This window comes from Cnephaeus nilssonii (assembly GCF_951640355.1).
Source record: "Cnephaeus nilssonii genome assembly, chromosome: 9".
Classification (NCBI taxonomy): domain Eukaryota; kingdom Metazoa; phylum Chordata; class Mammalia; order Chiroptera; family Vespertilionidae; genus Cnephaeus; species Cnephaeus nilssonii.
In genome coordinates, this window is record NC_137080.1 from 85,602,542 (window position 1) to 85,626,825 (window position 24,284).

A 24,284-nucleotide genomic window follows, 5' to 3' on the forward strand; every position below is an offset into this window, starting at 1 on the left:
TCTATCAATAGGATTGTTGTATGAGGATCTTAACTTGTGTTGCACCCTGCACACAGTAGGTGCTCAGCCAACTCGGGGTCCTCGCATCGTGTAAGAGGCTCGGTTGTTGATTGACCGGGAGGAACTGGAGGGGTGGCGAGGGAGGCCTCAAAAGGCTTCAACGCGTTGGGCCTGGGAGCTGGGAGAAGCAAGCAGCTTTGACGGAAATGGGTGGAGCTATTTGGGGTCCCTGGATTCAGTCTTCAGGTTTCTCCTCCTGAATCAAGGCTGCCAAGGGCCTGTCCCTGAAACCCCACAGTCATAGGGGTTGTGCCGCCAGGAAACCCTGGCTTCTAGTTTCAGCGGGGCCCTCAGCGGCGCTCTCTCTAGTCAGGGCATCAGGGTGGGTGGGCCCTGGGTGAGGCAGGCGAGTGAGGCACTCAGGGCACAGAAGTTAAGGAGACCCTCCGTTTCAGGGCCAGCCTGCACTCGCAGGTTCTCCCACAGCAGTGAGCCCACTCGGGTCCCTGCCTCCCCTCCGGGGTGGTTATTGGCTTCTGGGCTCATCCCAACCTGGTTTCCTTCCACTCAGAGAAGGACACGTTCCCTCCCCGGCCCGGCCTGGAGAACCTTCTTCCAGCACCGGGGTCCCTCTGTCTCCTGTAGCTCCCGGGACCTCGCCCCCTCCGTCATTCAGCACCAAACACGTTCCTCACACGTTCAGTCCCCTCCACTTCGCATTCCCTTTTCCCCTCCCCTCACAGGAAAAGGTCTGGGAGCCTCTGTCCTCAGGTTCTGGCCCACTCAGGCTGGCTTCTGCCCCCGAGAGGGGTGCCTGGCACAGGGGAGGGACCTGGTGCGTTTGCTGCCGAGGGCTCCCGCCCCCCGCAGGAGCTGCCCTCTCTGAGGTCACCTGTGGCTTCCATCTTACCACACCCAACGGACACTTCAGTCCTTATCTTTCTGGACTCTTTGCTGCTTTTGACACTGTGGACAACTTCCTCCTTGGGGTAACTCTCTTTTCTCTTGTCTTCTTTCATTCCACAAATCAGTCTTCCAACAACCGCTATGTGCGGGCCTCTGGGGCATGCCATAAGACGATGTCCTTACTCTCAGCGTTTATGGTCTAGTGTGAGAGAAGAGGGATAAAAATAGGGACCAATGGCAGGTGGTGATCACGCTACACAGAAAATGTCACCATGGCAGGGGTGGGAAGCGGGCCGTGGTGCGGTGGAGGGCCTCACCGAGAAAGGGAAGTTGGAGCAGCAACCTGGAGGGAGTGAAGGACACTTACTTAGTGGACGAGTGTTCCGGGCAGAGGGCAAAGCAGTGCAAAGGCCCTGAGGCAGGAGCCTGCACGGGATGTTGGAGGAGGCCATTGTGGCTGGAGGAAATTGAGGAAGAGCAGACGAGGAGGAGAAGAGGTCCGTGAAGAGGCTGGGCCAGGATGTGTGGGCCTCGTGGGTCATTTCAAGGACTTTGTCTTTTACTTTGAGGGAAATGAAACACGATAGGAGTGTTTGGAGTACAAGAGTGATTTTTAAATGGTCCCTGAGGCTGCTGTGGGGAGCGCTGTGTAATAGTTTGCGAGGGCTGCAATAACAAAGTACCACACACAGGACAGCTTAACATAGAGACTTATTGTCTTACAGGTCTGGAGGTTAGAAGTCTGAGGTCAAGGTGTCCGCAGGGCCACGCTCTCTCTCAAGGTGCTAGGGAAGGATCGGGCCCGAGCTTCCCCCCTCACTTCTGGTAGCTCGTTGGCTTGTGGCAGCAGAATGCCAGTCTTCGCATGATACTCCCGTGTGGATTGGGTGCTGGGGTCCAAGTTTCTCCTTTTTACAAGGACACCAGTTATGCTGGAGTAGGGACCCACCCCATTCCCGTATGATGACCGCATCTTAATAGCTGATTACATAGGCAATGACCCTATTTCCAAATAAGGTCAGATTCTGAGGGACGGGGGTTAGGGCTTCAACATAGGGATTTTGGGGGTGAGGGAGCACAATTCGACCTATGACACAATGCAGCTCACATCATATCGATTGTAGAAAGGCGAGGGTGGGCATAGGGAGACCCGTTAGGAGGTTATTGCAATGACCTAGGGTGAGAAGCAGCTGGCTTGGACCAAAGTGGTAGCGGTGGAGGTGGTGAGAGTCTGGATCTGTTTGGAAGATAAAGCCGACATCATCTGCTGATGGGTTGAACGTGGAGTGGGAGGGAAAGAGGAGAGTCGCAATGACTTGGGTTTGGGGCATGAATAGCTACAAGGACTGAGCTGGGTGTCTTTCTCTCCTAAACCCTCTCCTCCCTCAAAGACCCACCTCCGCAGCCTCTGCAGGGTCCTCCTGCTGGGCAGGTCCATCAGCTGTTGGGTGTTCAGGGCTCAGTCCTTGGCTGCTTCTAGTCTCCCCGATGGGACGGTCTGTTCCCATGTTGAAGCCATGTATCCTGAATGTACTGTTTGGGTCACTCCCACAGGCCCTGGCTCCGGAGGATGCTGAAGGAGGAAGACACGAAAGCAGGACGACCCTGAAAGCCTGAGCCGCTTCATCCTGAAACAGGTAGCGTCTCTGGAAACTCCTGGTGTCTGAATGGCTTGTGAAGGGGCCATACGATCCTTTCTTTGACGCCTGTGGTGTGGGAAATGCCCCAAGCAGGAGAGGAGGGCTGCTCTGGGCCTGGACAGCCGTAGATTTCTGGAAAACTTTGGGAAAGGACCAGTGATCGTGGGGTCACACATTGGGATTCAGCGTCACTGGGAATCGGGCTGAGGGCGTCCTGTCTTGTCTCTCTGGACTTGGCAGAGTTTTTGTGAATAGTAAAGGATGTTCATGAAGGCCACCTCTGGATGATTGGGAGGGAATTAGACGTCTTTGGAGAATGGTAGTACCGAAGGCCGCTCTGAGACACTCCGCAGAGCCTGTCAGAGGCAGATTCCTGGACCAACGCGCCTTTGAACTAGCCCGGGGGCATTTCCCGCGTTATCTATCAGCTCTGACCCTCTGTGTCTTCTTCCAGGCCTAGTTTGTCCGTCTAGAAAATAGACACAGAGCTGGGATTCCTCTGCCAGGGTCCGCACAGAAGCTGTCCGAAGGATCAATACGTTTGTGTGTAAACAGATTTTTTTTTTTTCTTTTGAGGTTAAAACCCTGGTCTAGCAAGAGATGGCTGCTTTCCACAAATTCTCAGTGACGGTGGAGAAGGGGGATAGTGATTCATGTCTCATTTGATTCTTTTGGCGCGTGTGGGGTTTTTTTTCTCGCCAAGTGCCACGCTTTTCTCCTCTGTGATGTGAATTGATTGCTCCTGTTTCTTTTTTGTTGTGGCTGGTTGTGATTTAACTTTTAAGCCATGTGTCTTGGGGTTCCAGTAGGAAACAGATGATTCACTCAAGTGGAGAACCCCGAGAGACTCTACTGATGGGACTGTTTATAGTGGCTGAGGCCGGGTAGGAGAAACCAGCACCGCGATGCGGGAACTTCTCAGGGCCTGCGATGTCAGGGCGCTGCTCCCTTGCCTAGGCCTGAAAGGAAGAGGGTGGGATTGGCTACTGGAACTGGGAAGGGAAGCCCTAGAGAGAAAGGCTTTCTCTGGTAGAAGGATGACGTCAACCTACACCAACATGGCAGGAAAGAGCCACGAGAATAAATACCCTCGTTGAACACCCCTCCGTTCTCCTGTCTCCTGCTGGGCCCCCCCCCCCCCCCCCCCCGTTAGGCACACCAGCCGGAAGCCAGAAGGCAGGGGGTCATGTTGATGCTGTCCATAGAGATCAGAACCTCTGGGGGCGCAGAGCTGAGTGGAGGAGGGTGGAGGGATGGATATGGAGTTGCAATTGGAAAATATTTGACCCAGCAAGAGCTGAAGATTGCTTGGATCGTGTTATAAAGGCTATTTCTACCTTGGAGTCAAAACTGTGGGCTGTCAGAGCCAAAAGGAACAACAGAAACCCTCTAGTCAGACTTAGACCTTTTTATAGTTGAAAAGGGAGGTGACTTGCCCAAGGCCATTCATTAGTTCATGAAAGTGTTTCTTGAAAGTCCATTACGTTTTCTTGAGAACACTTAAAGCAAGGAACAGTGTAAAGCAAAATCTGAGGCAGTGCTTGGAAGAGGCTGTACATTAGGACTTATTTCTCACTTGTCCGTTTGGATTCTTTGGGGTTGTGACTGTCAAAAAACAAAACAATCTCAGAGGGCCTCCCACAGCACAGGGGCCAATGAATCCGCTCATGGGATGGACGGCAGGGCAGGTGAGAAACGGCAGCTCAGCATGCCATCAGCTGTCCAGTTTCTTTCCATCTCTCTGCTCACTCTTCAAGGGGGTCAGTTCATTCTCAGGTTGGCTTCTCTCAAGGAGGCAGATGGCTGTGCAAGTTTTTGGGCTCTTTGTCACACATCCCTGTGGCCAGAAGTAAAGAAACATTACTTCTTGTAACTCTTAAAAAAAGACTGAGAAAGTGTCTTTTCCAGAAATCCCTCCCCAGAAAACCAACCCTGGCATTTCATTGGCCTGAATTGAGCCATGTGCTTATTCCTTAGCCAATCCCAATGGCCAGGCAAATGCCCTCTGTGGATTGGTGGGGTTGGGAGATTTTTTCCCCCCTTTCTGATTGGCCTATCCCTCTCCCGAGGGGAGTGTGTCAGCTTTCTCCAAAGCACCCGGACTGGGGGAGGTAGGGCCACAAATAAGCGGAGCTCTGGGTACTGTTCTGGGAGGAAAATGGATTCTGGGAGAGTGGCAGCTGACATCCACTGTATTGTATGTATATCTGTAGCCATACTACTAATTTGGGTTAAGTGTTAGGGGTAGTAGTGAGAAGAAACCTGCTCTTAACTAGGAAAAGTCTGAATTTTAAAGTGTTTTAACACACTGTAGTTTCAGACGGAATCTTCCCAAACAATTCCTGTTGGAATGCTTGCAATTAGCTTCTGCTTTTCAGCATGTCTTAAAACCTAGGACCTTCTCGGAGATTAAGTATGCCTTCTGCATTTCTGTTTAATTTCTAATTTGCTTATTCAACCTTTTTATAGCCAGAGTAAATACTGACCTCAAGTTTTGGGTCCGTGGAGATTAAATTACAGTCATGGTTCCTCATTTATAACCTCATCTATAAAGTGGGAATAAGAATAGCACCTACTTTATAGACTTGTTGTAAGGATTAACAGAGGTAATTTAAGTAATGTGCCCAGTGGCCCAGTGGCTGGCCCCATAAATGTTACTTTTATTAGCGTCATATATCTCAAAATATTGTCACAGGTCTATGTTTAGTGCATATTTAATCTGGGAAATTAACTCTCTTCACAACAGATATATTATCTGTTACTGATTAACTCTGTTAGAGACGAAGGAAATAAAGGTGTTAAAAATTTAGTGTTTATGGATTTTTTTTTATTTTTTTTTTTACTGAAGTGTTGTTGTTTTTTAGAACTTATTTTGGGGAAAACCTAAATAAAGAAAATTTTAGGTAGCATACAGTTAAAGGTAGGTATAGAATCCCTGGGAAAACAGGGATTTTTAATTTTACTCTAAAATATTAATGCATTCTTAGTTGAGAAACCTTTTAAATAGTTGATGGCCTGTCATGACCTATCCCCACTGATTTTCTTTTTTCTTTTTAAATATGTTTTATTGATTTTACAGAGAGGAAGGGAGAGGGATAGAGAGTTAGAAACATCAATGAGAGAAACATTGATCAGCTGCCTCCTGCACTGGGGATCAAGACTGCAACCAAGATACATACCCTTGACCAGAATCAAACCCGGGACGCTTCAGTCCATGGGCCGACGCTTTATCTACTGAGCCAAGCCAGTTAGGGCCCAGCTGATTTTCTTGCTTTTGTTCTCAGTTTGGAGACCTAGAGGGGCAAGTGACCCTCCTGGCTTCGGTTTCTTCAGGCAGCTACATAGTCGGGCTCTTCTGAGCGGATGGATTTTAGGGTCACCTGGATTGGGTGAGACGCTGCTGAAGCCAGAGCTAGTCTTGGGCATTTATTTCATTGGCATTTCAGTGGACAAAATACTGTAACTCATTCTCTAGAGCAGTGGTTCTCAACCTTTCTAATGCTGCGACCCTTTAATACAGTTCCTCATGTTGTGGTGACCCCCAACCATAAAATTATTTTCATTGCAACCATAAAATTATTTTCATTGCTACTTGATAACTGTAATTTTGCTACTGTTATGAATCGTAATGTAAATATCTGTTTTTTCTGATGGTCTTAGGCGACCCACAGGTTGAGAACCGCTGCTGTAGAGCCTAAGACCATCGGAAAACACAGATATTTACATTACGATTCATTAACAGTAGCAAAATTACAGTTATGAAGTAGCAACGAAAATAATTTTATGGTTGGGGGTCACCACAACATGAGGAGCTGTATGAAAGGGTCGCGGCATTAGGAAGGTTGAGAACCGCTGCTCCAGAGCCTTTGGTGCCATAAACCTCTCAGGATCCCAGGATGGTCTTGATTTGGGGTTCCCAGATTCGTGATGGGGAGAGCACAGGTTGTTACAGAACCCCCAAACTCTTATCAGCTGTGTCCCCAAACCAGGCAGAGATGGCTTTGTGGGTCGGGGTGGATAGGGTGCCACAAGGGGCCTGTGGGTAGAGGAAAAAGTTCTAGAGCAACCAGGAACTTACAGACCAAAGATTTCTAGACCATAAAATTTTTCGTCCCCCTCTCCCCTGAGTAATGATTAAAATTAGAGTTAAATTTTCTATAGGTTGTTTGTTGCCCCCAGGGCTGGTCACCATTGTGATAACTAGACGGTTCAGAGGGAGCTGTAGACAAATGGTTCTCCCACGCAGATGGCCTGGGCCAAGAAACTACCGAAATGAAAACATTTGGAAGGTTGGCTTAGGGCTACCAATTTCCTATTTTTCCAAGGAGTGATGTTTTTAAAAACCTAGCATCTATCACCACAATTTCATAACAGAAAGGACTATCTTGATGCTAAAATAGAAAAAAAAAAGGAGAAATTTAAGACTAAAACATGAATCTTTACATTGACAACAATCAGCTTTAGGAAGAATTTACTACATTGTTCTTATTTTTCTGACTACACCTGTGAAAACTACATCCAGGGTGCGTGCTGCCCTGCCATCTATCCATAGCAAGTACTGGGGAGATCAGGAGTTACCTACTTAATGTGTAACTGTAGGGGGGCGGGGGGAATCATACTTTCTTTAAGCCTCTCTTCGAGCCCAGGAATCCTCTAAAGTCACATCTTTATTTGATTTAAAGGGATGGGAGAAATTCACTTGAACACAAGTCTTGATAAATCTAATTCACTTTATAAGGAAGGAACTGTTTACTTCCAGTCATTAACTTAGAATTTTTAGTTTAATTTTCCACCAGTAGGAAGAAAATCTTGCAGTACTGAAATTGTTCCGATTTAAACTTATGTCAACAGCTTTTCTTTTTTCACATTTTAACCCTAAAAACCAAAATATCTGTTCAGTTTGATTTGGCCTTCAGTTGTGTGGTATGCCTCTGTGCATGGGAAAGTACAGGTGCATTCATGAGATCCCCCCCTTCCCCCCAACCTGTGCTCGTATGTGTACACACACACACACACACACACACACACACACACACACACACACTTAATCTGGTCTAAAAAGTCCCAGAGAGACAAGGGTGTTTTTGAGAAAAGCAGTGTGTACATCAGTCAGTTCCTGGTAAGTGTTGGTATTTTAGCAACAATTGCATTTTGGAACTGACAAAAAAAAAAATGACTTTTAAAGATGCCTTTTGGAGTCGTTAAAAAAACCCCAAACAGCCAGAGCACTAATAAAAATGTTCCTCATTCTGCTTCACTTCACATGCCTGCTTGGCTTTGCCACAAACATGTTTTGCCTTCCAGCCAGGGATTAAGCTTCTGTGTGAGGCCATGACTGGTGTGAGAGCAACTTCCCTGCCCTGGGAGAGGGGAGGAAAAGGCTGCCCGTGTGGAATTCGGATGGAATCGTGGGATCCTTGGACCTAAGAGGGCTTTGAGGTCCCTGCCTTCCTGCCAGGCTATCCCAATGCTCATTATCTTCACTGGCTTAATCCTGAGTTTCCATTGAGCTCTCACGTTTAAGGGATTCTCTGTGAACAAGGACACGAGCTAGGACATGTCTTTCTCGAGAAAAAGCAGACTGGTCTGTGGCCCACTCACATCCGCAGGTATTGCCCTGTTCACAGCTTCATTCTTGGGCATGGTGTCCTGTTTATAATCTCACATATGCTCATGTGGCACCTGCGGGTTCTAGTGGACACTCCAGCTCAATTTTTAGAGACTCCTTACCACTTGTTTCTCCTGCAGTGTATCTACGTGGTCTGCAGAGTGCTAGCTCAGCATTCTTTTGGACAGACATTACCACAACCCTCTTGTCTCAGCTCAGGCTGCCTTCACAAACACCATAGACGGGGTGGCCTAGACAATACACATTTATTTCTCACAGTTCTGGAGGCTAGGAAGTCTAAGATCCCGGTGCTGGCCAGGTACGTTTCATTGGGACCTCCCCTGGGCTTGTAGGTGGCCATCTCCTTGCTGTGTGCTCACAGCGCCCCTCCTTGGGACACTCTGGAGAGAGCTCTGGTGCCTCTTCCTCTTCTGATCCCCTCAGGGGGGCTCCACTCTTGTTACTCACCTTAACCTAATTAATTCCCAAAGGGAGTTTAGGTTAGGACCTAAACCTATGAATTTGGGGGAGTGGGTGACACCCACGTTCAGTCCGGAACATTCTGCGTATTTATTTGTGGCTCCTTGGAGTGCTCCCAGTGCCGTGGGTCCCGGAGCCCTGCAGGGTGTAGAGAAAGCCTTGGGGTTGCAAGCTTTTCTGGCTGTGGAAGGGTGTAGTGTCCTGCACCTGGAGAAGATGGCGTGGTGGACCAAGAGTCGGAAGACCTTTGCCACAGAAAACAGAGGTGGCCTGCGGTAGACTGATGACCGGCTCGTCGTTGCAGAGCTGAGGTTTCCTAGTCCCCTGTGCAGGTGATGAGTTGTGGCCGCTAATCTTGGTCAGCCGAAACGAAGCTTGAGGGGTTCAGTGCTCACTACTCCCTGACCACCCTCTCCAGGCTCCGTTCCGGGCCTCTGAGAAGGAGGCTCTCAGAACCAAAGCCTGGGAAAATAGTTTCGCTTTCAGCATTTTATTATCTTGGACATTTACTCCCTTTTCATGAGGGAAAGAAAGGCATTAAATTATAATAAAACCATCCCCTGTTCCATTAGAGATCAATATCTTACAGTGTCATTTTACAAACATAGAATGGATTCTCTGTGAACATATACAAGCATGGTAATGTCCACATGGACACACATGCAAGCATGCGTGCATGTGCACCCACATACACATACACACATGCCTGTGCCAGGTGGAATATTTTAAAATATTAAAAAGCCCTTTGAAAATCATTTTAAACTTTCAAGGAACAGATCATTCCTGTGTTATATCAGCCATTCCAGGATTTATAAAAATGATGGAAAACTTCCAGATCCTCTGTCAAGCAAACATGACCCTGATAACAAATTTGGCAAGCCCCCAAGGGGAGGCTTTATAGCAATCTTGCTTAGGAATGTAAAAATTTTAGATAAAATTCTAGTGAGTAGATTTCAACAATAGAGTATGTGAACGTTTCATGTTACCCAAGAGGGTTCTATTCCTGGAATGCAGGATTGACACCATATACATATATTTTCATAGGATTCACATAAATTGTTGTATAACTACATAATAATTTCATTAATTCCAAGAGTATATTCACTCAATTCAACTTCTATTTTTACAAACTACTTTAAGAGGGACATCTAAAGTCACCAATTCCTTAATGTGATAAGAAAGACTGGATGCGTACATTCACTGGCATTACCCTTACCGGGGCTTCAAAAAGGCATCATGGGATATGATGGAGACAAAAACAAAGAGCCAATGCAGAAAGTTACAAAATAGTAACTTGAAGACTAAATATTATAAAGGAAGGATAAAATGATCATTAACTACAGAGTGCTCAGTTGTAGGCCAACGAGGGTTCAAGAGTTTAACTGAAAACCCTGTTTCTAGATGGTGGGATTGAAATGAAAGATTTGGATATTTCTGAAAATTAGTTCATGAGTCTAATGCCATTTCTCTCAAAGTCCCATCAGGATTTTTAAAATTTCACAAGATAGTTTGAAGACTACTTGGAAAAATAAATAGACGAGAACCTTAGGGGAATTCTTGATAATGGTTTTAGGGGAAGGGAGTTAGATTTATCGGAAAGAAAATATATAGCAAACCAGGTATTAAAATGCATTATGAAGCCTTGGTAATGAAAACACGGTGGTGCTGGCATTAGAGGAGGAGTAGGTAAGCTAACTAGGGTGCTCAGAAATAGACCCTCACATAAATAATTTAATAAATCACAAAGGAGTCATCATTAATCAATGGGGAAGAGAAATTATTCAGTGAATAATTTTGATGCCTAGTTAGCAATTTGGAAAAAATCATTTTGACTTCCTCAAAATGAATTACAGATAGAGTAAACAATTAAGTGCAAAATGTAGAGGCATAGGAAATCTATAGAATTGAATATTGCTTAGAAACAATATAAACATTTAAAACTGAAAAGAATAGTCAATCAAACTACAGGAAAATCAAAGATTTCTCCATGTTAAAAACAAACAGGGCAACAATAGATGGGAATATTTGCAGTAACACGGCAGAATTATGTGTTTTGTTGTGAAATGCTCAAACAAATTAAAAAGAAAGGTACTAAAACCTTGGTAGAACACTAAACAAATATATGGAAAATGTTCAGTTTTGTAATAAGAGATATGTAGAATAAAACAGCAGTAGAGTACTATTTTAATATATTAGCCAAAAAATATATTTTAGTGATTATCTCCAATTCTAGTGATATCACAATATTGTGAAACAATTTCACAGTGTATTAAAGAGCCAAATTATTCATTTATACACTTTGATCCATTAATACCACTTCTGTGAACCATCTTGCCACATTCTCTCATGGAGGAAATAATACAAAATATTTAATAAGCTATTTAGGCAAAGATGCTCCCTGATGCATTATTTATAAAGCAAACACACACACAAACACTATTAATGTCCAACAGTTGGGTAACTATAAAATAAAATAGTCTTCTCTCAGCATAGTACTCTACTATAATTGTTAATTATTTTGAAGATGTGTAGCAATGTGACAAGATATTTACAATATAATTTTATGTGCAGAAATTGCAATATAAATTGTGGCATAGTTTCACAGTGGAATAGAGCTATATGGCTATACTGTTAAAATGAATGAACCATAGCTGCATTTGACAACCCAGAAGAATCTCAGGAATTACTAGTATAATGTTAAATAAAAAAGCAAGTTGTAGCCCTAGCCAGTTTGGCTCAGTGTATAGAGCATTGATCTGCGGACTGAAAGGTCCTGGGTTCAATTCCAGTCAAGAGCACATGCCTGGGTTGTGGGCTCGATCCCCAGTAGGGGGCATGCAGGAGGCAGCTAGTCAATGATTCTCTCTCATCACTGATGTTTCTATCTCTCCCTCTCCCTTCCTCTCTGAAATTAATAAAAATATATTTTTTTAAAAAAGCAAGTTGTAAAATAGCTATGGTGTGATTCCAATTACATGAAGTTCAGATGGATGCAAAACTATCGATATAGTGTTTGACATCCAGATGCAAGACTTACGAGACCAAATGAGCAAAGACAACATTTCAGGTTAGTGGAGAGAGCAGAGGATAGGATGAGGGAGGAGCCCACCTGGGGGTTTACCTGGGGGATTGGTCAGGTTCTCTCCCTCAGGCTGAGGTATAGACATGTGTATATATAATTGCTACTTTTCTTTAAAATATATTTTATTGATTTTTCACAGAGAGGAAGGGAGAGGGACAGAGAGTTAGAAACATCGATGAGAGAGACACATCAATCAGCTGCCTCTTGCACACCCCCTACTGGGGATATACCCGCAACCAAGGTACATGCCCTTGACCGGAATCGAACCTGGGACCCTTGAGTCCGCAGGCTGACGCTCTATCCACTGAGCCAAACTGGTTAGGGCTATTGCTACTTTTTATACCCTTAGCATAAGCTACAAAAATTTCACATGTTTTTTTATGTTAACAAAAAGAATATTAAAACCCATTATTCACTGATTATAATTAGGTACAAAATGTATATCCCTAATAAAGATGGTAAGGAAGTATGTATACAGGTAACATTATTGACTATTCTAGAGGGGTGACATTATGGTTGATTTTTTTTCTTTCATTTTTCTCTCATTTCCAAATTTTAAATTATGTGCTCACACTATAATTTTTTTTTAATTTTTTTTATTGAGGTATTATATGTGTACATATCTTACCATTGCCCCCCCCCCCCCCCCACACACACACACACACTATAATTTTTAGGAAGAAAGAAAAGAAAGGAATAATATTAAAGACAACTGAAATCATAGGATGACGTAAGTGTCCCGTGGAGGGGGTGCCATGGCTTCAGAGGGTGCTGAACTTCACCACGGGGCCAGAAGGGGAGATGGACTTCAAATGCAAAAGGCATGTGTTTGGAAAAACAAATCCGTCCGTGAAGAGTCACTGAGCATCTTTCTTGCGTGAGAAGGCACTGACCTCGCCTGTATTCTGAAAAAGCCTCGGGACCCGAGTTTTAATGAATTGCTGAAATGGATGAATTAGCAAGGTCAGCATTTCTTTCGGTTCCTTTAAAATAATTTTTTTAGCTTTATTGTTTTGTCTCCTTATAAAAATAATACGATTTATTTGAAATATTCTTACAGAAAAATAATAGACCCTGAAGTTGATTAGACAGTAGAGGTAAATCTTAGTTGAAAGAGGAGATACAGGGAATAGAGGAACATGTTAAACAACATCAAGGGGATGCAGTCAGGAAGTTCTTAGGACATATGACCCATACGTTCAGTACATTAAATGGCCTGGAAAAGGTCATTATGTAATACATTCAGAAAAACTCAAGAGACATAACCAAATGCAAACGTAAATCTTGTGTGAATCCAGATTTAAACGAACCAACTATAAAAAGGTAATATGGGATAATTGGGGAAATTGGGACACTGGACATTTTATATTGAGAAATTGTTAATTTTTAGGTGTGATATTGTTATTAGGGTTATCTTTTAAAGAGACATGCTGAGTATTTATGGGCAAATGAAACATCATATATTTACCTTAAAATAATCCAGTAGAGAGTTTGAGTATTTAAACATAAAAAAAAATCCTTAATGGATTGAATGAATGATATATCCAGAATTTATGTTAAAATACTCCAGGGCACAGAGGGGTACAGATGAAACAAGCTCAGCCAGGTATAGCAATTACAGCTGTTTACTGGGCACATATATTTTTGCTACTTTTGTGTGTGTGTGTGGAATTTTTCATCATAAAACAAAAAAGAAAAGTAATATATGTTTATAGTTGAAAATGTATAAAATATAGAAAAGTATAAAGAAGGAAATGAAAGTCACTCATAATACCACCCTATTGGAGATAACTACTACCAATCCTATCTAATAAAGAGGAAATATGCTAATTGACCATCACTCCATCGCAAAGATGGCTGCACCCACAGCTGAGGCCAGGTTCCCTTAAGGAGCCTTAATGAGCAATCAGCAGGGACCTGAGGCTACGCCCTCCCCCGCCCCCAGGCTTGACAGGGGACCTCAAGCTGCGCCCCCCACCTGGAAGGGCTTGACAGGGGACCTCAGGCCATGCCCCCCGCCCTGACGTCAGGCTGTGGGACCTCAGGCCACACCTCCTGCCTTGGCACCAGGCTGGGGGACCTCAGGCCACGCCCCCCCCCGGCACCGGGCCAGGGGACCTCAGGCCACACCCCCTGTCCCAGCACGGGCCAGGGGACCTGAGGCTGTGCCCCCACACCTGGCGGAGCTTGATGGGGGACCTCAAAGTGCACCCCCAGTGCTGGGTCGGGGGAACTCAGGCCGTGTCCCCCACCTGGCGGGCTTGATGGGGGACCTCAAGGCATGCCCCCCGCCCCATCTGGGGGACTTCAGGCCATGCCCCCGTCCTGGCACCTGGCCAGGGGACCTGAGGCTACGCCCCCTACCCGGCGGGGCTTGACAAGGGTGGGACTGGCTGGGTCTGGATCTAGCCCAATGGTGGGGGGCGCAGCTGGGTCTGGGTCTCACACAATTTTGAGGCGCATGTGGGTGGGCGGGGACTTGACTCTGGGTCCCCCTTTTAATGTGCATGAATTTCGTGCACCGGGCCACTAGTATTTTTATAAAACTCTTTCTATACTTTTTTCTTCTGCATTTGTAACATATATTCTGTTTTTTGTTTTTTTTGTTCTTTTTCCCCCAACATATATTCTTATACATATACACAGTTAAACAATTAAGAAATTAGACTGTCTGTATTGTTTTGTACCCTGCCTTTCTATATGGTGGGCATTATTGTGCTTTTAGCACATTTAGATCTTCATCATAATTTAAAATTATGGCTATGTATTATTCTAGTATGTGAATACATACACTCCATAATTTATTTTTCTTACCAGTCTCTTACAGATGGTTATCTAAGTTGTTTCATTTTTTTCTATTCAAACAATTTTCTGCATAGTTGTTTATTTCTTTTGACAAATAGGTAGAATGTCAAATGATTTTTAAGACTTCTTTTCCCCTATCATGCCACTGCTTGTTAGAAATGTGATACCATTTTGATCTCCTTCCTGTAGTGTGTATGATTACCCAATTTATCATAATCTCAGCAACATTGGATGCTATAGTCACAATATTTTAAATGTTTGCCAATCTGATAGAGAGATAAAAAATATCTTATTTTCATTTTTTATTACTAGTGAGTTTAAAAATCTTTTCATGTATGTATAAGTTAGTATTTCTTATTTTATGACTAGGTGTTTATATTTTTTCCCCCAATTTTTGTATTTGTCCCTCACTTACTGATTCATAAGAGCTCTTTACATATTAAAAGATACTGTAATATATATAATTGTTGTTGTTAATCCTCACCTGAGGATATTTTTTTCCATTGATTTTTTTTTTTTTTTTAGAGAGAGTGGAAGGGCCGGGGAGAGACACAGAGAGAGAAACATCAATGTGGTTGCCTCTCTCACGCACCCCGATTGGGGTTCAGGGATCAAGCCTGCAACCGAGGCATATGCCCCTTGACTGGAATCGAACCTGAGACCCTTCCCTCTGCGGGCCAACACTCCAACAATTGAGCTAAACTGGCTAGGGCCGGATACTAATATTTCATATATTGTATAAATTGCAAATTTCCCCCCTACTTTGTTGTTTGTTGTTTAACCTTAGGTCATTTTTGGAACAATCATTTGTCTGGAAATGTATTTAAAGGTAATAAATGTAGACTTCCCTCCCCCACTTTAAACCTTTGTAATTCTCTACATTTTTATAACCTTATTCAATATTTTCTAAGAAATTCATTATATAGCACTGCCCTCTAAAGTTTGCTTTTTTTTATTTTCAAAATGTTATTGGTTATCAACTAAGACATGTTTGTGGTAGGAAAGAATACATTTAAAAAGTTTACCTATAATTTGTCTATCATACAGTGCAATGGATAAAATTTGGTAGTTTTCCTCAGTAATTTTTCTTTATGTGTATATATTAGTTAGAGTACCACTTGCTGAAGAAATAACAAAACCCCACATTATAACTTAACACAGTACTAAGTCCACCATTGGTGCTCCTGATTGACAGTCCTCAGTGAATGATTCAGTGGCCAAGGCTCCTTCCACCTTATGGCTGTCCTATTCCAGGCTTTGGAATCCTCTGTATCTCCTTGGCAGATGGAGGAAGAGAGCATGGAGAAGACATTCCACTTTCTAACTCCTTCAGCCTGAAGGTGTCTCTCATCCCTTCCACCTGTATTCCATTGGTGGGAATAGTCACATGGCCCCACCTAGATACAAGGGATGCTGGGAAATGTAGTCCATGGCTAGGCAGCTGCCTCTCAGTGAAAATTACATTCTGTAAAAAAGAGCATGAATATTTGTTGGACATTTAATTGACTCTGTCACCATTTATTATAGTTATAATATGCATGATATGTATTTTCTTTACAAAGTGGAATCATCCTATTAAAAATTTTGAATTTTAACTTCATTTTGTGAGCATTCCCTGTGTCTTTAAATCTTTCTCCAAAACACAAGGTTTAATGTCTACGTATTATTCCTGTATTGATAGACCATAATTCATTTTTTATTATGGTACAGTTAGGTTTTTCTGGATTTTTATTATTATGAGTAGTGCTGCTATAAATGTCCTTGTGCATAAATCTTTGAGTATTCCTCTGATTATTTCCTCAGGCAAAATTCTTGGGAGAGAACTTGCTCAGAATTAAGACTGGTGATACATATTACTAAATGGCCCTTCAGAAATGTGGACTAATTTACAGTCTCATCAGTAGTGTCTGAGGAGTCTCATTTCAGAGCACCCTTGAGAGTTGTTTTGCGTTTTGTCAATTTGTTAAAAATGGTATTGCATTGTTTAAATTTGCAAGCTTTGCTTCGTAATGCGTTTGAACAGTTTTTCATGAGGCCATCAGTAATCTTCGTGTATGTGTGTGAATCGCCTCATTGTGTCCTTTCTCGTTTTTATTTCTTAATGTTCCACTTTTCAATCATTTATGAGATTTTTATGCAGTATATTGTATTAACTTGTCACATTGTAACTATTTTTATCTAGCTTTTCCTTTCCTTGATTTTGCTCCATAACCTAATTTTTTGGATTACTGGTAAAACTCTACCTTAATGGGTGATATATCACATCCACTGAATCTGCCTAATTTCAGGACTACTGAGATTAATGCCATTTTTAAAAGCAAAGTAGATTCTTTTTTCTAATCCATCATATGGTTTGAATGTTCTTTTTTTTTTTTTTAATCCTCACCTGAAAGGATGTGTTTTTATTGATTTTTTTTTTTTTTTTTGAGAGAGAGAGAGCGAGGGAGAGAGGCAAAGGGAGAAACATCGATGTAGAGAGAACATTGATCGGTTGCCTCCTGTATGCACCCCAACCAGGGACTGAACACACAACCTAGGTATGTGCCCTAACTAGGAATCGCATCCACAACCTTTTGGTGCACAGGATGACCCTCCAACCAACTGAGCTACCTGGCCAGGGTGGTTTGAATGTTCTTAATGTGCATTTTAGTTATCTAGGAATGAGGGAGTTTAAAAGTACTAGTAATCATCAAGAAAATGGGTTTGACAAGAAGAATTTGGGGCACTAGTCTAAGTTGCCACATGGCGATAGTAAAATCAGCTTTATCTTCCCAAGATACTTAAGATAGGCAGGGAGATAGGACGATAGGTGGTTTCTGAGGACTTCATGGCTTTAGCTAAGTGAGTAGCAGCAGGGTCTCAGGGACCCTCTGGCTGTTTTCATGTTAGATCGTGGTAAAAACACCCGTGGTATTGTGGCAGGGACCCACACTAGGGGTTAGGGAGCTGAGGATAGTCTCGGCTATGCCATTAACTGACTGTGACCCCGAGCAAGTCGCTTGCCACTTGAATCCTCAGTTTACTCATCAGCAAAACTGGAAGGTGTGTGGTAGGCGTTGTTCTGAGTGCGTGGATTCCAGAGCTGTGCGGTGGGGTTCTCCAGGGGGCCTCGTTTACATTCACTGCCTGCTCTGACCTGTGTCAGGTGGGCGGGGGCGCGGGGGAGGTTAGTCTGTTTGGTCTCCTGCATGATTTATGAAAGAAATCAATCCAGTATATATCTGTTCTAGATATAATGTGATCTAAATGTGATATTCACCTAATAAGATTAGATGAATGTAATATGGTTTTCCTCTAAAACACAAATACTGTGCCACTTTGAATTGTAGTAGCCAAATTAAATTACTCATCCCAAATTAGATTTCCAGCAAACTTAATTTGAACATGAGCTCAGTGCTGCAGGCCCTGAGTAATTTTTTAAGATATAAAAATAAACCAGAAGGATACTGGTATTGCTCTTCTGGGCTCTTCGGTGGTTACCATAAAGGAGAATGGGTAACTGTCTGGAAGAAGCATGCAGAAGTTGAGCTGAGGCAGAAATTCTGATTCTTCAGCTTATCATTTAGGGTGATTGTCCCCCTCCCATCGCTTAAGTCTTATTGCTTATGGTTGCCTTTCCAAGGCAAGGATATTTTCCCATTGATTATTAGAGAGAGTGGAAGGGAGAGGGAGAGACAGAGAGAAACATCGATGTGAGAGAAACACGTCAATTGGTTGCTTCCTGCATGCACCCCGACCAGGGCCAGGGAACCTGCAACCAAGTTATGTGCCCTTGACCGGAATGGAACCCCGGGACCCTTCAGTCCAAGGGCCGATGCTCTATCCACTGAGCCACACCGGCTAGGGTGCCTTTCCTCTTTTTGTTCCTTGATTGATCTCCTTAATGTCTGCACACCCTCCGGAGGACACTAGGTAGGCAATGGCTCCCTGGGTAGTTAATGGAGCCCCAGAGATTTGGTGAGGTTCCTAGAGAGGTTTATCGCATGACATTAGCTATATTTCCTCCCATTTTGTGTCAGGTAACAGATGAACTGAAAACCAATTCAAACTGGTTTAAGCAAAACCAGAACACATGTTGGCTTGTGTGACCAAGCAACCCAGGAGTATGTCCTGGCATCAGGGGGACTACCCGAGGCCCAAGTGAAGTGCCCGAGACCCAGTGTTTCTCCTTCAGTGTTGGTTCTGTTCTCAGGGATGATCTAGCCTTCGGGCCCTGAGAGGCAGCCCACGGTCCAGGGTTGGCCTGTTTCTTTGTTCTCATCCCCTGGGAGAAAAGAAGAAGCCTCCTTGGTGAGTTTGGAATGTAATCTAGTTGCCCCTGGTGGCTTGACTTGGCTCCTGTGCTTTCCTGAACCGGCACTGTGTGGAGGGGCTGGCGCACACTGACTGTCTGGGAGATCAGGAGACGGTTGGGAATGTAGGGTAGTGAATGAAGCGGGGGCGGGGGGGGGGGGGGGGGCGGAGGGTACCTCCAAACCTCCACGGGGCATTATCCAGAGCCTCCTGTTTTTCCAAGCACCTGGGCCAACATTCTCTCAGCTGAACTGTAAATGGCGCTAAGAGGTGGGGAGGACATGTTCATGGATGAGGGAGTGAAGTTCAGCGTGGGATCAGCTTATCCAAGGCCTGTCAGTGGTGGTGCTAGGACCAGACTCAGTGCCTTAGGGGGCTTCCATTTCTCTTCACTGTGTCCTGCCTTCTTTCTACTGAGATCCCGCCTACCATTTCCTCCTTCTGCTCCCCCCGCCCCAGCACAGGTTCTTCATTAAGGAGACAGTCAATAGTTGTTAACTTGTTACTGACGGACCAGTGTGCCATCAGACCAAACGTGGCCTTTCTGCTCATCCTTTGTGAATATCATTATAGCAAAAAAAACCCAATGTGGTCGATTCCTAGTTATAAATTGTCCCTGGTAATTCAGTTTCTCTTCCCCTGAATTATGAGATTTCTCTAACAAAAAGATGGAGTTTGGATCGCTTGAGGATAGATATACAGAAAGGTGTGTGTGTGTGTGTGTGTGTGTGTGTGTGTGTGTGTGTACGTATGTACCTGCGTTACAAAAATATGTTTCAATTCCTTGCCTCCTTAGCATGGACTGCTGAAATTCGATTTCATGCCTGTCTTTCCACTTAAACTGTAACTTACATGGTGAAAGTCACAAATGGCAAGGTCCCCATTTACTCAAACCAAAGGCCTGTGAGTAGGTGTGCCCTTCAGAAACATTCTGAGTGATACCTACACATTTGTTTTTCATTTTTTGAGAAAATCCTGGGTACCTATTGTCGTCTCCCTGCCTGGAAAACCCTTCCTCGTCAAGTGGTTTGACTTCCACTTCCTCTTGGGAGCTTTGCGGACTTTCTCCAGCTCTGCCTCTCTTCGTGCTGAAGGTCTGCGTCCCACAGTTAGCACTTCACCCCACTTCCTGTGACACACTCATTGTTTCATTTGTGTGGGTTTCGTCTCCTTAGTCATTGTTAACTCTTTGAAGTCCGTGTTTGGCCGCAGCACTTGATGTAGTCCTCCACAGCACGTACCTCCATGCTGCAGGGAAGTGGGGGAAGAGTTGGTGTTCGGTTCAGTGCCTGGGTTGGGTGCTCCTCCTGAGTGCTCCCATTTCACCATCCCACTTCAGTGGCTGTAGTTGTCTAGTTCCCTGTCCCCGTTTCTCCAGGACAGCTCTTGGCACATTTGAAGAGCAAAGTAAGCATGTGTTGACGGATGGATGATTTCCACCTTCTCTGCACCACTCCCACCCTCTCACCCTGCCCCGCACCCTCCACCCCCCACCCCCCACCACGGAACCGAAGGCAGAGACCGTATCTTACTGTTCCTTGTGTTCTGCATGGTACCTAACAGGGCCTGTCACACAGGACACGCTCCACAAATCCTTGTTGAGGGACTGGATTTCGTACGTGGGGAGAAGCATCCGTACCCTCTTGGGACCTGCCTTGTAAAGCTGGCGGGAACTGAAGCTCTGAGGGGGAAGCGGGGACTGAGGCTGGACGGGATGGGTTCAAGAGCTCGGCGTGCCAGCCCCGCTGCTTCTTTTGATTTCCAAGTACAGATAAGGCCCTTCTCGAAGGGCAGGGTGCTGCGTCATCTCCCAGCTGGGCCGCTGGTGAGCTCAGGGCTTGAGAAATAGTTGAGTAAGTTTAGTGGCTATGATTTTAGCGTTTATTTTAGCAACAACAACAAAGAATTTTCTTTTCTACCTGAACCCCGTCAGAAATCTGGGTGACTGAGATGAGAGGACGCCGGCCAGGAGGGGCACACGGCACCTCCCTGTGGTGATCTCCTCCTTCCCGATGCCCTGGGGTATGCTCATGAGTCACAGAGGACTGGAAAAGGAGACCAGCTACCCCTGAGCATCCGTGAGGGGTATGGCACCACTGGCTTGACCAGTTCATCCTGGTTTGCCTGGGACTGTCCTGGATTTAGTCCCGAAGGTCCTCAGTCCCTGAAAAATCAGGACAAATGGTCACTTTAGATGCCACTTGCCCCCTCCCCTGCCCTGGCCAGCTCTCTTTCTCTGTTCCTTTTCCCTCGCAAGGTCCTCGCTTTGGCCTTTTCCCTCCTGTGTTTCTGCCTCCACCCTCGCTCTTTCACGCTAACCTGCGCGCCAGCCCTGCCTGCATTTCTCTTGGCGGCCTTTGCAGGGCAGTGCTCTGAGTCAGGGGGCTGGCCAGGGTTCTGGAAATTAGACGTAGTTGTAGACGCTGCCTTCTCCTCCGGCTCCACTTGGCTCCTGAAATCCACGGAGCTGTGAGGGCGGCTGTGAGAGTTAGAGCTCACCTGCCTTCGGGAGAGCCTGCGGGAGGCTCTTCGTACACACGAGGCACTCAGCCGGTGGGCACAGCAGAGAGCAGGCTCTGCCAGCAGCACCGGAAGGCGGGCACTGCCGCCCACCCCTGTCCCGGCCTCGGCCCCCAGCTCCTCTCCTCCGCGCACCTCGGCCCCCAGCTCTCAGCCAGGCCTGCCTCTTCCCCGAAGCCTCCTGGCCCCCACTCACCTCCTGTTCTCAGAACTTGGATTTCACAGGCAGCAAGCACTGCTCCACGAAGGGAGGGTACTGCTTTCTTCCGCGTTTGTCAGGTGTTCGTGCTTCTTTGAAGGCAGGCTTCTGCTGTTTCCTTTCTCTCCACCTCTCAGCACCTGGCCTGCTGGGCCCACAGCTGGCCCTCACTTGGTACATATTGTTGATTGACAGCCCTCGGGGACTTGTAGGTGACAGTGGGCTGTCGTGAGGAGGAGGAGGAGGAGGGCAGGAATTGAGGCTGTGCCCCAGGCTAGGCCAGCACCTTGGGTGGATTCAGTCCCCTTCCCCCCCCCCGCCCCCCCCCCCCCCCCCCCCGCTTCTTCGTTAACACCTGATATTGGAGAATGAGGCTTTTAAAATCCACAGTGGCATTTTAGTTGCAAAATGCCTCGTTTTATGTATTAGGTTAGCTTTACAGTTTCTGGAACATTCAAATGTACGTTCTAAACAGTCACAGTTCTGAGACTGCTCCAAGGGGGCAGGGAGGGGGTTGATTTTTATAGCTTTTCTTTTTTGATCCACTCCTTCCCTTTTCGGAGGAGTTTGGAAGGAGGCGAGGCCGATCCCAGACCCTGTCGATCGTCCGTCCTTTCCCTCGGTGCAGCACTGGCCTGCCCCCAGGAAGCGGGGGGTGGGGTGGGGGGGGTCTTTGAGCTGTCGACGTCCTAACCTCGTGCTTGGGTCCTCTGTAGCCAACGGCATGCCTCTGCTGTGTGCACACGTGTGTTTACTGTCAGTGAGAATGGCTTTAGGAACTTACAGAAACAATACGTAGTCTTTGTCCAACTTTTAGAAGGAAGTTAATTAAGTCTCTCTACTCCTCTTCCTTAGAATAACCACAATGAACCTTTCCATGCGTATCTTTCTAGATGTTTTCTGTGCTCTCACACATGTGCTCAGACACACACATACTCACACACAGCAGTACATTTACACACATGGGGTCATTTTCTGTACAATTGAGGAGCCTGCTTTCTTTTGCTTCACAATATCTGATGGACGTTTTTCTCTGTGCAAAAAAAGATTAATTTATCATTCGTTCATTCGTTCATCAAATCCTTACTAAATGCCTACCATGTGTCCAGCAATGTTCTGGGTGCTGAGATATAACATTAAAAGAACAACAACAAAAGGTAAAACTCTTTTCCCTGTTGGAAACTAGAGTCTAGTTAGAGTGACCGGCAATAACTAATAAACACAGTATGTGGTAGGCTAGAAGGTCATAGGTGTGATGGGGAAAATGAGATAAGGATGGTGAGTAGGAGTGAAGGCGGGAGTGCATTTTGCAGTTTAAACAGGGCGGCCAGGTGAGGGGGGCTGTGGGCCAAGCCTGAGGCTGTAGTGTTTAGCGAACAGCACGCACTGCTTAGGTGACTGCTGGGCTGAGGTCTGCAGCGATGGCTGGAGGAGACGTACAAGCTAAGTGACAGGAGTGCTGGCAGGAACCACTCAGATCCCTGTGGAGGCAAACACAGAACTGAGCATCCCAGCATTGTCCCGTGTTGGTCCTTAACAGTAACGATGAGCACCACGGACGTCACGTGTTCGTTTCCAGAGCAGCTTTTTCTCTATTATCCTGGCCCCGCTGCTTACCAGCTGCACAACTTCCAGTGAATAACCCACCCTTTCGGGCCTCCTTTTCCTCACTTGTGAAATACTAGGATTCTCGTACAGTTTAAATGAGTTAATCCACGTGCACAGAACAGTGTTGGAAGGGCTGTTACCAGGAAGTACAGCCGTTATGTTACCGCCTTTCGTGGATCACTCGGGCCAGCCCTGCGGGGAGGCTGCTGTGCTCAGTTCATCGATGAGGAGGCTGAGGCTTGAGGAGGTTAGCAGCACTGGTTTCCAAGTTCAGAGCGCTAGTGGGTGCTGGAGCGGGGTCTCCAACCCCAGGCTTTAGACTCCGCCCAGCTCGGTCCATGCAAGCACCTGCCCTCCTCCAGGTGGGCACAGCTGCTCCTACAGGTGATGCCCTGGGGATGTGGCCACGGATCCCTTCAGTTCCTTCCTGATTGCTCTGCAGACTCCTCAGGAGAGATGCAGCCTCTGGGGTGGAGGCGACCGGGCTGGTCTGGGAAGGAAGGAGGAAGGAGCTGGAGCTTCCACAGGAAGAGCGGAAGCTCAGCAGCCTGTGGGGCATCCCCACTGCAGGCACGCTGGTGCCAGTGCGTCTCCACCCCCTCCTCCCGTCACCGTAGACACCAGCTGTACAGAGCCATCTAGATCAGCGGTTCTCCACCTTCCTAATGCCGCGACCCTTTAATACAGCTCCTCATGTTGTGCTGACCCCCAACCATAAAATCATTTTCGTTGCTACTTCATAACTGTAATTTTGCTACTGTTATGAATCGTAATGTAAATATCTGTGTTTTCCGATGGTCTTAGGCGAACCGCTGCTGTAGAGCCTAAGACCATCGGAAAACACAGATATTTACATTACGATTCATTTACAGTAGCAAAATTACAGTTATGAAGTAGCAACGAAAATGATTTTATGGTTGGGGGTCAGCACAACATGAGGAACTGTATTAAAGGGTCCCGGCATTAGGAAGGTTGAGAACCGCTGAATTCTAGAGGATCCAGAGAGGAACATGACAATCAGGTTGTAGGTTTCTAATTGTAAGTTTCTGGCTTTGAGAAATACCCCTACGCTCGTGTCTGTAGTAGATGGTTGAAAAATACCACTGCCACCAACACAACCAAACCTCATAACCGTGACCACTG

The 24,284-nt window shown here is 45.6% G+C and overlaps 1 protein-coding gene across 16 annotated transcripts in view; it reads left to right on the forward strand.

Annotated features, from left to right (window-relative positions):
- The window catches only part of TRERF1 (transcriptional regulating factor 1), a 210,231-nt gene that overhangs the window by 83,234 nt on the left and 102,713 nt on the right, over nucleotides 1-24,284 (forward strand). For all 16 annotated transcript variants that reach the window (XM_079780574.1, XM_079780573.1, XM_079780577.1 and 13 more), the window contains one exon: nucleotides 2,461-2,543. The gene's annotated coding sequence lies outside the window, so the exon portion shown is untranslated. The remainder of the gene's footprint in view (nucleotides 1-2,460; nucleotides 2,544-24,284) is intronic.